General features: G+C 44.0%; 1 protein-coding gene across 9 annotated transcripts in view; it reads right to left on the reverse strand.

Moving 5' to 3' along the window:
- ATP8A2 (ATPase phospholipid transporting 8A2) overlaps positions 1-15,207 on the reverse strand; it is a 327,202-nt gene that overhangs the window by 275,306 nt on the left and 36,689 nt on the right. The gene's annotated exons all lie outside the window — the stretch shown is intronic.

Here is a 15,207-nt window from a genome sequence, read left to right on the forward strand (position 1 = left end):
AGCATGCACATCTGTAAGTGCGCAGGCTGCATCCACAGTGACACCAAATGCATGGCTGATGGCGCCACTGTGACGGTGATCACCACTGCAGTGACTCACACACCAAATGATGGATTGTGCCTCTCAAAGGCTGTGCCTCCCACTAGCTATGCTCACTTCATGCTGATGTACTTGCTGGCTACTTGTGGCTCCAGCCCCCTGTTCATTTTATTTGCCCATCTTCTACATTTTCAACCACATATTCATTTTCTCAACTCCGTTATAAAACTGTAACACAAAGGGCTCTCCATCATCCCTAGAATCCGCACAGGTAAAAACATGTTAGAATGTTTGTTTTGATCATTTAAATTGGTCCCGACTCCTTTTTCCCCTCATCTGTCACAGAGGTGCTTGCCCTCTGTGTGAATTTCATTCTCAAATAACATCCTTGATCATCATGGGCTGCATCGGGGAAGGGCCTTGGCTCAGTGCTAGACCATCTCCTCTGCGTGCAAAAGCTCCCAAATTCAATGCCCACACCAACACCCCACAACAATACTGACCTAAATGGGTCAGTGGTGTCTCTGAACAGGGCAGCTTCCCCCGTTCCAATGACAATTCTTTAAACCGAACAGTATTTTACAACTGTTCTGTTTGCACCTTGCATGTGGATTTTATTTGGCAGGTGTTTGGGAGTAAATGCATACCAGCACCTGCTTTGAAAAAGTATTTATTTATTTATTTATTTATTTGTTTATTTGAGGCCTACAAACTGGGCTAAGCAGCAAAGCCGCTGACTGGATTGGTCATTAGCAGAAATGCTAATTCCGTTGTTAATCCCTTAACATAAATCTACACAACTTTCCCCCATTTGTGAAGGCACACAAATACCTCAATATCTTTTTTTAGCGCTGTCAGTTTCTGGCACTACGCTTCATCCTCATTTCTTTTTATAATGTTTCTGTGTCAAAATCCAACACGTCATCTTTCCCCAAAATCTCTCACGGCAGGATTCTGTGCAGAGCTGCTGCTAGATGCTGAAGCTAAGGGGCAATTCTTAATACCTGGGCAGCTTAGGGATACACCACAAGTTGCACCACAGCGAAGGGAATGCGCCGGAGCAGACATGAAGCCATGGCATGATAGCCCACTGCCGGCGGTGGAGCAAGCCAATCAGGCCGCCTGGGGCAGCGCGCGTGCCCTGCACCCAGGGGTGGGGCCATCAGCCCATGGGGCACGGCAAGCTGGGGCAGGACGTTCCACGGTGCCTCTGAGAAGTCTGCCTGCCTTCTCCCACTCAGCCGCCCTACATCTGAGGGGCAGGCGGTGGGTGGACCGTTTGGAGCAGCACGGAGCCTGCAGGCGCCCAAGCCACCGCATCACACCCAGGAGAGACGCGTGGCTCAGGTGTGCTGAAGGCCCTGCAGTGAGTGCCGCCTGGTATTTTGTCACCCCTCTCAGTGGTGACACCCAGGGTGGCCTCCCCCCCCCCCTTCCTCTGCCCTCTGCCCTGCAATCCAAAGGGCCACAAACTGCATTCAGCATTCCTATTAAGGAATATTCTTCAGCTAGGTTCTCCCAGCACAACCCGCCTCACAGGACTGTTCTAAAATGAAATAACCCTGTGCACGCTGCTCTGAGCCCACGCATGCCTTATTTGCCACAGGGAAACGGCAATCTTGTACAAAAACCCCTGGAACAAAGAGCCCTACTGGATCAAGCCTATCTGGTTCAGCATTCTGTTTCCACGTTGGCCAGCCACTGGGAAGCCCTCAAGCAGGAGAGGAGAGCCATAGTTCTCTCCAGCTTCTTTTCTCTAGCAACTGGAATTTAATGGCACACAAACTCTGAGGCTGGAGTCAATACATAGCCGCCCTGACCAGCAGTTCTTGGTAGTTCCTTATTCTTCGTCAATTTGTTGAATCCCCTTTGAAAGCCTTCCAAACTGGAGCTATGGTGAATGCCATAGTGTAATTCTGTATTGTTTATTTGCTTGCTGGGCTCTGACATCTAACCATGCTACTGATGGAATGGTCATATTTATTTGTTTGATTGTAAGGTAAAGGGACCCTTGATTGTTAAGTCCAGTCGCGAATGACTCTGGGGTTGCGGCACTCATCTCTCTTTACAGGCCAAGGGAGCCGGCGTTTGTCCACTCCACAGACAGTTTTTCTGGGTCATGGGGCCAGCATGACTAAGCCACTTCTGGTGCAACGGAACACCAACACCCGAGCAGCACACAGAAATACCGTTTACCTTCCAGTCAGAGTGGTACCTATTAATCTACTTGCACTTTTTGGCGTACTTTCGAACTGCTAGGTTGGCAGAAGCTGGGACCTAGCAATGGGAGCTCACCCCGTCGCAGGGATTCAAACTGCTGACCTTTTGATCGGCAAGCCCAAGGCTCAGTGGTTTAGACCACAACGCCACCAGCATCCCTTGTATGATTGTACCATCTTCTAACTCACGGTGGCACTCACAAGATCTCCCATTTAATTCTGACGACAACAACAGCATTGTGGCGTTGGTTACCCTTAAAGACTGGCCCTCAGGGTCACTCACCAAGTTTCAGTGTCTTACTGCTAAAACTAACAAGCAGAAGCTAAAGTTCTTGAAGCGAAAACCGTAACACCCGTAATTATAGCTTCCAATATTTGTCACTTATGGCTACTCTTTGCAAAGAGTCCAATTAACTATTAAAATTGCATTACAGTCAAAAATGGCATAGTTTTGCTTGCAGTATTCGTCTGTTTCTCTCTGTCTCTTTCTCTCAAACACATCACTTGTCTTTCAAATATAGCATGGCTTATGTAGCACTGCTTTATCCATTTCATTGTTCCCAGGGCACATCTGAATTTGAGGTGTGTGTTTTCATCTCAGTGCCTCTGCAGCCAGTAAACCACTTAAATCTGTAATAAAAGAATAACTGAGGTGGCTTCTGTTTTTCCTTGGTAAAAATAGAAAGAATACGTTTTTCAGAACTCAAGCATCAGGAATGCATATTTTCTCGGATTAAAAACTGTTAGAAGCTCCTGCTTGTGTGTTTCTTTGTTTATCAGAGCAAGGCTCCTGCTGTGCTCAACACATAATGATGCACTTTGCAAAGAACTTCCAAACAAGCAGATTAAAAAGATCATCACTGCCAACCTCTTTTGAGGCTGCAAGAAAGGTCTCCTGCCCTTTCTGCCTCCCATTCCCTTCACTGCAATGCGCTCTTACAGCATGCGCAACATGCTCTCTGTGTGGTCCCACCCTTCCCTAATGATGAATCGCAAAAGAGAGGGAGACTGCAGCTAGTGTTGCAATCCTATACCCACTTACTTGGGAGCAAGTCCCATTCAAATTAATTGGGCTTACTTCTGAGCAGACATGCATAGGCTTGCACCATGCAGTCACTTCCAGACAACCTGTTTATTCAGCATACACCCTAATTTGTTTGCAGGGAGGCTAGACGATGTTGCATCAAGAAAATGTTATCCCCCACTTTCCAGTGCATCTTCTCATCACTTTCTATATTGCAAAAGTCTGGGGGGGGGGGTTAAGGGTGGGGGAGAGGTTGTGCAGGAGCTCCAAATCAACTTTAATTGCACAATCTGAAATACTTGATTATGTGGCTAAATGCCACTCCAAAATATCAACAGCCTGGGAGCACCCCACAATGCATAGAACAGGGGGGAAGACGACACAAGGTCCACAAACCAAGTTCAAGCCAGCTTAGCTATTCCCATGATTTAACCCTATGCAGTATGCCCTGGGACGCGGGTGACGCTGTGGGTAAATGCCTCAGTGCCTAGGGCTTGCCGATCGAAAGGTCAGCGGTTCTAATTCCCGCGGCGGGGTGCGCTCCCGTTGTTCGGTCCCAGCGCCTGCCAACCTAGCAGTTCGAAAGCACTCCCGGGTGCAAGTAGAAAAATAGGGACCGCTTACTTGCGGGAAGGTAAACGGCGTTTCCGTGTGCCGCTCTGGCTCGCCAGAGCAGCGATGTCACGCTGGCCACATGACCCGGAAGTGTCTCCGGACAGCGCTGGCCCCCGGCCTCTTAAGTGAGATGGGCGCACAACCCTAGAGTCTGTCAAGACTGGCCCGTACGGGCAGGGGTACCTTTAACTTTACCTTTAGTCTGCCCTGGAGAGATGGGCCCTGGGCATCTATCTTCCCCATGTCTTCTTGAGGTCTCTACACATCTTGCTAGCTGCTCTTCTTTTCTTTAAGAAGGGTACAAAAGAGAAGGAGCCTGTCTCTGTGCAAAGTCTGTGCCAAGACTGCACTGGCTGACCTTCAAAGCCTTTCCAGCCGTAACCATGCTACTAAAAGTTTACTACATCTCCACGACCTCCTCTGGTGTCCAGTTTAAGCCTTCTGGGACACCCACTTCAAAAATGCACACACACAATCTATTACCCTGACTTGAACACCATCTCTAACTTTCTATGGGAAATTTAGCATTTTATGCTTGGCAGCAAGGAAACCAAGTTCAAATCCCTGGTAAGCCGTGAACCTCTGTGGGTAACTTAGGATAAGTAAATCTCCCATCATGCCTCACAAAGTGTACAGGAGGATCTATTAGATAATATTTACAAAGCAGTTTGTACACCAAAAGGATCTCTAGAAGAGTGATCTTCAACACTCTTGGATTCCCTGGTGTTGTTGGACTACAGTTCCCATCATCCTTGGGTATTGGCTAAGTTGGCTGGGGATGATGGGAGTTGTAGTCCTGAAGCACCAAGGTATCCAAGACTGAAGAACACTCCTATAAAAAGCATTACTAACAATAAGGTAAGGTAGCTAATACCTAAAGCCAGCCTTCCCAAACCAGCCGCCTTTCTGATGTTTTCAGGTGACAACTGCGGTCATGTCAAATGAGGCTGGTGGGAGTTGTAGTCAAAAATGTGGGGAAGACACCAAGTTGGTGAAGGCTAATCTATTTTTTTTTTTTATAATATATTTATTGAAGTTTTCAAATAAAGCATATATTAGATAAGCACAACTTGTCATTGTCCATTTAACATCTCTCAATTGTTACATGGGACTCCCCCACACCTCCCGCATACACTTACATCATTATTAAATTAATTTCAAACAAATTATCATTTAACTCATCTTAATTAATAATCTTAATTTGGTTTGACATATAATTCAACCTTAAATCTAATTTAATGGTAGACAATTATCTGCACTGGCATCCAATTCAACACTCAGCCAAATTACAATATTTTTGTAAATAAATCTTAAATTCCCTCCAATCTTCTTCCATCCTTTCTTCTCCCTGGTCTCGAATTCTGCCGGTCATCTCGGCTAATTGCATATAGTCCATCAGTTGCATCTGCCATTCTTCCACAGTGGGTAGCTCCTGAGTTTTCCAATTCTTGGCAATTAATATTCTTGCTGCTGTTGTTGCGTACATAAAGAATGTTCTGTCCTTTTTTAACACACTCTGGCCGACAATACCCAGGAGAAAGGCCTCTGGTTTCTTAGTAAAGGTGTATTTAAACACCTTTTTTAATTCATTATATATCTTCTCCCAAAAGGCCTTCACTCTAGGGCAGGTCCACCAGAGGTGAAAAAATGTTCCTTCATTTTCCTTACATTTCCAACATTTGCTATCAGACGAATGGTATATTTTAGCCAGTTTAACAGGGGTCATGTACCATCTATACATCATTTTCATCACATTTTCCTTCAACGCATTACATGCAGTGAAGTTCAGCCCAGAGGTCCACAACCTTTCCCAATCTTCAAACATAATATTATACCCAATATCCTGCGCCCATTTTATCATTGTTGATTTTACCATTTCGTCATGTGTGTTCCATTTCAGCAGCAAGTTATACATTCTTGAAAGTACCTTAGTCTTAGGTTCTAACAGTTCAGTTTCTAACTTTGACTTTTCCACTTGGAATCCTAGCTTTTTGTCATTTTTAAACACTTCTTTAATCTGAGCATATTGTAACCAGTCTCGCACTTTGTCTCTCATCTTTTCTAAACTCTGCAATTTCCAGTTGTCACCATCCTTTTCTATTATCTCCCAATATTTTGGCCAGTTGGCCTCCATATTGGTTCTTTTCCAAGCCTTAGCCTCCAGGGGTGACAGCCACCTCGGAGTTTTATTCTCCAGTAAGTCTTTATATTTTGTCCAGACATTAAAAACTGATTTTCTGACAATATGGTTCTTGAAGGCCTTATTTATCTTAGCTTTATCATACCATAGATATGCATGCCATCCAAACGCATTATTAAAACCTTCCAAATCCAAGACATCCGTATCTTCAAGAAGTAACCAATCTTTTAACCAGCAGAAAGCTGCAGCTTCATAATACAACCTTAAATCTGGCAGGGCAAAGCCCCCTCTTTCTTTCGCATCTGTTAATATTTTAAATTTGATTCTGGGCTTTTTGCCCTGCCAGACAAATTTAGAAATATCTTTCTGCCACTTCCGAAAGCACTCTGTCTTGTCTACAATCTGCAGTGTCTGAAACAAAAATAACATTTTTGGCAATACATTCATCTTGATGGCAGCTATTCGGCCTAACAAAGAAAGATTTAGTCTTGACCAACTATCCAAGTCTCTCTTAATCTCTGACCAGCATTTTTCATAATTATCTTTAAATAAACTCAGGTTTTTTGCTGTTATGTTTACCCCTAGGTATTTAACTTTTTTAACCACATTTAGTTCTGTCTCTTTCTGAAGCTGTTCCAACTCAGTATCTGTCAAGTTTTTCCCCAAAACTTTAGTTTTTTGCTTGTTTAACTTAAATCCTGCCACTCGACCAAAGTTTTGAATCAGTTGTAGTACTCTTTTCAAACTAGACTCCGGCTCCTGTAATGTCAGAACTAGGTCATCTGCAAAAGCTTTAAGTTTATATTGTTTCGCTCCGACCTGAATCCCTTCCACCAACCGGTCCCCCCTAATCATATTCAGGAGCACTTCCAGAACCGAAATAAACAGTAATGGGGAAATCGGGCAGCCTTGTCGTGTACCTTTTTCAATTTTAAACTCTTCTGTTACCACATTGTTAACTATCAGTTTAGCCTTTTGTTCTGAATATATTGCCTCAATCCCGTTCTCAAACCCCCGTCCCACTCCCATTTCTTTTAAATTCCCCTTCATAAATTTCCAAGATATGTTGTCGAAGGCTTTCTCCGCGTCTATAAAAATTAAAACTGCTTTAGTGTTTATGTTTGTTTGTAAAAGTTCCAATATGTCTATAATGTTCCTCGTGTTAGTAAACATATGTCTGCCCGGGAGAAAGCCTGCCTGGTCTTTATGGATTATCTCACTTAAAACTTTCTTAAATCTTCGTGCCAAAACATCTGCAAATATTTTGTAATCCACATTTAAAAGGGAGATGGGACGGTAGTTCTTGAGTTGTGTCTTTTCAGTTTCTGACTTTGGAATCAATGTGATAAATGCTTCTTTCCACGATTCAGGCGCCTTCTTCCCCTCCATTATTTCATTACTGACCTCCAACAAAGGTTGTATCAAATAATCCTTCAATGTCTTATAGTAGTTAGAGGTCAGTCCATCTGGCCCTGGTGATTTGCCCTGTTTCAGACTCTGGATGGCCTGTTCAATCTCTTGTCGTGTTATTTTGCCATTCAAAATTATTCTATTTTCTTCTGACAGCTTTGCTAATCCATTTCTCTCCAAAAATTGTGTAATCTCTATTTCATCTTGTGGCCCTTGAGTGTATAACTTTTTAAAATACCTCTGGAAGCACTTTCTAATCTCTCCCGGGTTCTGAATGTTCCTTCCTTCAACCTCTAAGTTTGTTACTGTATTTAATCTTTGTCTCCTTTTCAACTGCCAGGCTAGCAGTTTCCCACATTTATTTGCCGATTCAAAAGTTTTTTGTTTCATTATTTTAATCTTCCATTCTATTTCCTGATTTATCAGTTTGGAATATTGTGCCTGATAAAGTTTAATTTCTCTCAGAATCGGTTGGGACTTCGGGTTAGATCTTAACTTCTTCTCCAACTCTTTGATACTTTCCAGAATTTTATCTTTCTTTTCATTTTGCAGTCTTTTCTTTAAAGAATTCTGTTGAATCAAGAACCCTCTCATCACAGCTTTACTTGCATCCCAGATAGTTCTTTTTTCCACCGTAGTGTTCAAATTAATCTCAAAATAGTCCTTTAAAGTTTTTTGGGCCTTCTTTACAATTCTTTGGTCTCTAAACAGGCCATCATTCATCTTCCATCTAAAGGAGCCGGTTGGGATCAATGTCATATCCATTCTCAAGGCGTTATGGTCGGAGCATGTTTTAGGGCAGATTTTCACCTTCCTCACCTTAGGTGCCAGACTTCTAGTTATCCATATTTGGTCGATTCGTGTCCAAGTCAGTTGAGCTTCAGAAAAGAATGTTCCTTCTCTTCCCAAGGGGTTTCTAACTCTCCAGATGTCAACCCAGTCCATATTGTCAGTCATTTCAAAAAAGGTCTTAGGTAGTCTTCCCTCTTTAGTAATGTTCTGGTTCTGTGACTTATCCATATTTGTTGATGCGACCCCGTTCATGTCCCCCATCATGATGACGTTGTTGTAATCCAGATAATCCAGCATGGTCTCGTGCAACTTCTTATAAAAATCCGATTTACCTTCATTTGGAGCATAAATTCCTAATATCAAAATTTTTTCTCCTTGATACTGTACTTCTATTGCGAGGATTCTTCCACTTTCATCTTTAAAAAGAAATTTTGGTGAAAGGCTCTCTTTTGCATAGATCACTACACCTCTCTTTTTAACTGTATCCGATGATATAAATTCTTGACCAAGCCTTTTATTTATTAACACCTTTCTATGGAGCCTAATCACATGTGTTTCTTGTAAGCATATAATGTCCAATTGTTCCTTTTTTAAAATATGAAAAATTTTAGACCTTTTTTCAGGACTGTTACAGCCATTTATGTTCCAGCTCAAAAGCTGCAGAGACATCCTGGATAGGTCTGGTTATTCTTTCTGGGGTGGTACCTTGTTCTCCGGTCCTTGAGGATCCGAGGGGGCGGGCTCCCCTGGAAGTTCTGGCGCTGGCAATCCAAGTCCTTTGTGGAGGTCTTCTCCGTGTGCTCCCAAAAACTTGTCTCTATCTTCCACTGTTTTGATTTTGATCTTTCTCCCTCTGTAGGTAAAGGATAATCCTTGTGGAAACTCCCACCTGAAGATAATTGCGTTGCTTCTCAACAGTCTTGCCAATTCCGTGTAGTTAGATCTAAGGTCCAGCAACTGCTTAGGAATGTCCTTGTAGATTTCAATTTTCTTGCCCAAAATGCCTAGTGACTTTTCGTAGTGCAGGCCCAAAATCTTGTCCCTTTCCTCCTTTGATCTCAGTGTTATCAAACAATCTCTGGGCTTCTCTGTCCTTCTGACTCTGCCAAGCCTGAAAGCAGATACGATTTTAAAGTCTTTTTCCTCTAACTTCCAAAACTTGGCAAATTCCTTAGTTAGAAATTCAATAAAATTATCTTCTTCCACCTCTGGTATTGACCGTATCCTCAAGTTGGTCTCCCTGTTTCGCAGTTCTGTCATCAAAAAGTAAGTCTGATGTTCTCCAACTTGTTTGCTGAGTGGTCTTACTTCTTTCTCAAGTTCTTCCAGTCTTTGACTAGTATCTTCAGCCAGTTTACGATTTTCACCTACAGCCTCCTTTAATTCTCCAATAGACTAGGCATTCTGTGCAACTTGTCCAGTCAGCTTATTCAAGCTTTCTGTGTTCTGTTCAATTTTAGCTGTATGCAAATCAGCCTTCTTGTCCAGAGCCTCCAGTTTCTCCAAAATTTTCTCCAAGACAGAGCTACTTGTCCCTGAAGCCATATCTCCCAGGTGCAGCTCCTCTGTCTCACCCTCCCCTGCCTGTATTAGGGAGGCCGCCTCTATGTCTGGAGGCAAAGTGGAAGGCAAGGCCGGCACAGAAGATCTACGCTGTGAGGCTGCAGATAAAGTTAGAGTTGTTTGTTTGGTCCTTCCTCTTCTCCTTGCGCCACTCATTCCAAAGTTATCTGTAATCCAAGGTCAATCCAAGTTGTTCCCATGAGAAAGCAGAGTCCCAGATACAATAGTCAAACAGAGGCCGGGAAAGGGAAAGTAAAACAAAGTCACTGCTGTAAATCCAAAATCCTCTAGAGGGAGCTTAATACGTCTTCAGGGAAAAGATCAAATCCAATACGTCTTCAGGGAAAAGATCAAATCCAAGTTAAACTTATAAATTTAAATCCATGTCCATCGCCTCCACAATGTATTATTTTTAGCAGAGTAAAACTTAAAGCAAAACAGTGTTTCTTACAGTGCCTTGACTGCAACAGTTTCAAAGTATCCAGTTCCAACTCAGAATGTTTCAAAACCTGAATTCAATGTATCCAAAGTTGCAAACTGGTGTTCATCCAGGCAGCTCCAGCACCAGAGATTCTTATTTATTTTGTAATCCACTGGTGCCACAGAAGAAGGATATCAATGCACCCCCAATATGACCAGCAAAAGTCAATAGCTCAAAGTCTTTCACTCAGAAAACTGCTTTAACAGGGTGCCAGCATTTAGTTAACGCATAACTTTTTGTCTCCACTCCTCCTGCTCTTTGCTTAAAGTTCAGTATAGCGGGAGATGGGCTTCCTGCTTATCCTCACTCCGTTTTCAGCCAGATTTCAACTTTTTTTTTAAAAAAGTTTTAAAAGTTTCAGAAAGTTCTCAAAAAGTTTCAGAAAGTTGACAAAAGTTTCAGAAAGTTTTCAATGTCCAAATTTACTCACGGGTTGTAGTTTCCAAAGTTCAGAAAAGTTGCAGGAAGAAAGGACAGCGCTGACCGGCCACAGCAACGCGGCTTCACTTCGCTGTTTGCGCAACGACCCACAGCGCCGCTACCCCCTCCGCGATCCGGAGCCCCTTACGGGGTCCCTTCAGCGTTTTGGGGGCTGCTTCTGGCGCCCGCCGGGTCCCGAGACCACAGGCTTCTGCCACCTGTGGTTTTCCTGAATGGGTCTCCGCTTCGCCGTAGCGGACGACCCGTTTACAGCGGAGCTCCCTTCTCCTTACTCGGAGAAGGCAGCCATTACCGGTCGCGCCGCCTCCGGAAGTCCGGTGAAGGCTAATCTAAACCAAGATGCAATAGGCAGGAAGGAAGGAAACATAAAAACAACTAAAGCTGTTCAAACATACTACAAGATCACGGTAAGTCAGAATAAAAAATAACATTCTGTAGGCATAATTTTAAATGGGCATCTGCCATCTCCCACTTGTCAAGCAGTACAGAAATATTTTGCTGTATGAGCAAATGCACAGCCCTTAAAAGCCTAAGAGGATCATTTATCCAAAATGTTCAGATAATCAGTAGATCGGAAAATTGTGAGTGTTATTTATATAAGGCATGATCTGGTCAAAGTGAAACAATTCAAAGTTCCATTGATTTCAGCAGGAGAAAATTAAGTTCCTCCTTAAAGCTGCACTCCTATGGGTGGAATTCAACCAGAGTTTACTCAGAGCAGACCCAGAGAAATTAATGGCGTCAATGGAACTACTCTTGAGTAAAACTTGGTTGAATACCACCCTATACCTACACATCAGGAAGAAAGCCTCACTAAATCCAGTGGGACTTACTGACTTACTTGTTAAGAGAAGCTGAGATTTATTAGGAGACCATTCCCTTCACAGAGCTATAATTTCCAGAGTTCCCTAGGAAGGGCGATTGTCAAACCACTCTGAGAATTGTAGCTCTATGAGGGGAATAGGAGTCTCCTAACAATGCTCATCACTCTTAACAAACTGCAGTTCCCAGGGTTCTTTGGGGAAGCCATGTCTGCTGAAAGTGGTATGGTGATGCTTTAAACGTACGGTACAGACGGGTCCTTACTCTTAGGTAAGTATGCATAACATTGCGGCCTTAAGCATACTGCTTTGTTTCAGGGAGTAGAGAGGATTGACATTATTTTCAAGAGAGTTTCTGACAGATTAGTAATAACCCAAGTTGGAAAATGGTAATCCTGTTGTTTAAAATGTAATGTTTATATGCGAGTGTAATCACAGTAAGACAAAGCTGTAAAAGTGAGTCAATAAACTAGTTCTTAACTACAATGGGGCAAACCCCAGGAACCAAGTCATGAAAAGCTTCCTAGACAAAAAGGTAAAGGTAAAGGTACCCCTGCCCGTACGGGCCAGTCGTGTCCGACTCTGGGGTTGTGCCGCCCATCTCGCTTAAGAGGCCGGGGGCCAGCGCTGTCCGAAGACACTTCCAGGTCACGTGGCCAGCGTGACAAGCTGCATCTGGCGAGCCAGCGCAGCACACGGAAACACAGTTTACCTTCCCGCTAGTAAGCGGTCCCTATTTATCTACTTGCACCCGGGGGTGCTTTCGAACTGCTAGGTCGGCAGGCGCTGGGACCGAACGACGGGAGCGCACCCCGCCGCGGGGATTCGAACCGCCGACCTGACGATCGGCAAGTCCTAGGCGCTGAGGTTTTACCCACAGCGCCACCCATGTCCCTTTCCTAGACAAAAGACATCTCAAATAAGGGGGGGGGCATTATTTGTTCTCTGTCATTTCAGAAGACAGAATTAGAACTAACTGGTGAAAGTTGGAGGGGATCAGGTTTTAGCTAAGTGTTGGGAGAAAATTCATAAAGGTAATTCTCTTGATGCCTAAAAGTCTCAGTCAATCACTGCAGATGAGGGCCTCCCATCCATACCATTTTAACAGGAGGTCTGCTCCACACAATGTAGAAATCAGGCTTTTATTGTTGTGGCATCTCCCCAATGGAATGCCCTACCCTTGAATATTAGACAGAGTTGATCAAATGGAGCTGCTACACATATGGGGGGAGCCATTCACTTTTTCTAGTGCAGATGGGCCTGATCCAGATCAGGATAACAGCAGGGAGCAAAGGGTTAAAGCCCCCTAACACACAAGTACACGGCCCAAGGTTGGGAAACAAACCTGGACAACCTCCTCCCGCTTTCCACTTACGTTTTGAAAATCCATCCACACCATCTTTAATTCCATGAACGACATTGTGTTTTGTCAGGCTCTCAGGGTGTGCCAAAGAGCCATCACCCTAAATCTTTCTTGCATAATTCGGTTGCATAAATTATTTTGAGGCACTTTGTCAAATTGTTGCTGATCTCCTTAAATTGAAGCTATAACCACTTCGAAACACAACGAGGAGCCTGCTGATCAAAGCCTTGCTCTTTATTAGGGCTGTTAAAAGTCTTCAACCAACACACTGCTTACTTTGCCTTGATTGGATTTTTAAAACTCGCTGTCCAAAGCAAAGCTTTATGATGATGGGGTGTCCCCTCCCTTTCTCTGCCCAAATTACAAATTACTGTATTTATCACTGAAAGCACCACCAAGGTGGGGGAAAAATGGGACGTTGGCTCCAATTCTAGCAGCCTTTTTTTATTTTATGTCTTTATTGAGCTTTTCTTGGGTAGCAATAGAATATACTGAGACTCTGTTTTCAAGTCATATTATCATTCAAAGAAGTCAGTCATATTCAGAGGCATAGCTGTATAGGTAATATAGAAGAAGAAGAAGAGTTTGGATTTGATATCCCGCCTTTCACTCCCTTTTTAGGAGTCTCAAAGCGGCTAACATTCTCCTTTCCCTTCCTCCCCCACAACAAACACTCTGTGAGGTGAGTGGGGCTGTGAGACTTCAAGGAAGTGAGACTGGCCCAAGGTCACCCAGCAGCTGCATGTGGAGGAGCGGAGACGCGAACCCGGTTCCCCAGATTACGAGTCCACCGCTCTTAACCACTACACCACACTGGCTGTGTGGGAGGGTTGTGGGAGAAGAGAGAGGGGTGGAAAGGGGGAGATGGTAACATTTCATTCTTTAGCACAGTATATGAGCATAAGCTTATGTGTCAGCGTCACATAGACAGGTATTTTATTTTTGCTGGCGGTGTTCTGAAAACTAATTTCACACTGAGTTCACTGGAACAGACTTTGATTTACAACATTGTAAGGGCCCCTTTCTACATTGCAGGCATGTCATAAAGCTTTTATCTACAACTAACCCAGCATGTTGTCCCAATATGATGGAAAGTTATGGGTTGGGAACAAGTTTGATCTATGGTTTCTTTAACCACAGACCCAACTGCGTCTACTGCTCTATGTGATGACTCTCTCCATTACTTTACTCAACATACAATTATTTAGGGAAAATGAGGCTTAGGTGATGAAAAAGACCCCTGCCTGACAGCTGGAAGAATCAATATCTGTCGGACTGCTGGTGATGCAACAGCATAATAATAATAATTTATTATTTATACTCCACCCATCTGGCTGGGTTTCCCCAGCCACTCTGGGTGGCTCCCAACAGCATCCTCCACTGTGGGGCTTAGGGGATCCCACTAGTTTTTGGCAAGGGGCATGACAGGCTTTGTGGCACACACACTGCTCTAATCTCTTAACAGAGGGGAATGACCAGAGGGCTTGTGAGGAATGGCCAGAGGGTCTACCATTCCTCTCCCTTCTGCCCCTCAGTATCTGCCACCTGATGGGATTGCTTGACTCTGCCTAAGGGTAGGACTGGGATGCAACATGAGGTCTAAAGCATGACTCTGCTCCTGCTACTGTATGGAAGTGTGTAAGTGCAAGAACAAGGCTGATACATTATGCTTATTACGTTCATGCGCATGGCATATTCCTGCACCCTTTGAGAGACCAAAAATCAAGCACGGCACAGCTGTAATCTCTCTCCTTGGTACGGGAGCTGCCAACAGTGCCATCCATTATTAGGTCTTGTAATTGTCTTGCTGAGAGAGCCGCTGTACGATGGCTGGTAACTGATCTCTCACCATTGTGCCCCACCTGTTACTGCCTCTCGCCTTATTCTCCTGCAAATAAGAGCCTATTATCCATCACCTGCCACTGACCTTCTCTTCCTTTCTTGACTGCTCTGGCCAGGAGGAGCACACTGGGTCCTTGCCTGCCACTGCTTGTTACTCACTCGACTTACACAGCTATTGTTGTGGCTCAAAGGGCACAGCTTCAGCATGGGCCAGAGCCAAGATGGAACAGACAAACAACCCTCCCCTGTAGCAGCAACACCAGAAATCAGCCTGGTGTGGACGTGTACAAGCATAAACCACGACATCTTCCCAATTATATGCTCCTGTGTTACAGTTAGGCATGTACTCCTCCCAACCAACCACATAATGCTTCCAAAGTCAACTATTCCCACTCGCCTTTCTCCCCTCCACCTCTCCCCCCCCCCCTTTCTTCCTAATGTAACCCTAATATCTCAA

Source organism: Podarcis tiliguerta, assembly GCF_965153285.1.
Source record: "Podarcis tiliguerta genome assembly, chromosome: 4".
Lineage (NCBI taxonomy): Eukaryota > Metazoa > Chordata > Lepidosauria > Squamata > Lacertidae > Podarcis > Podarcis tiliguerta.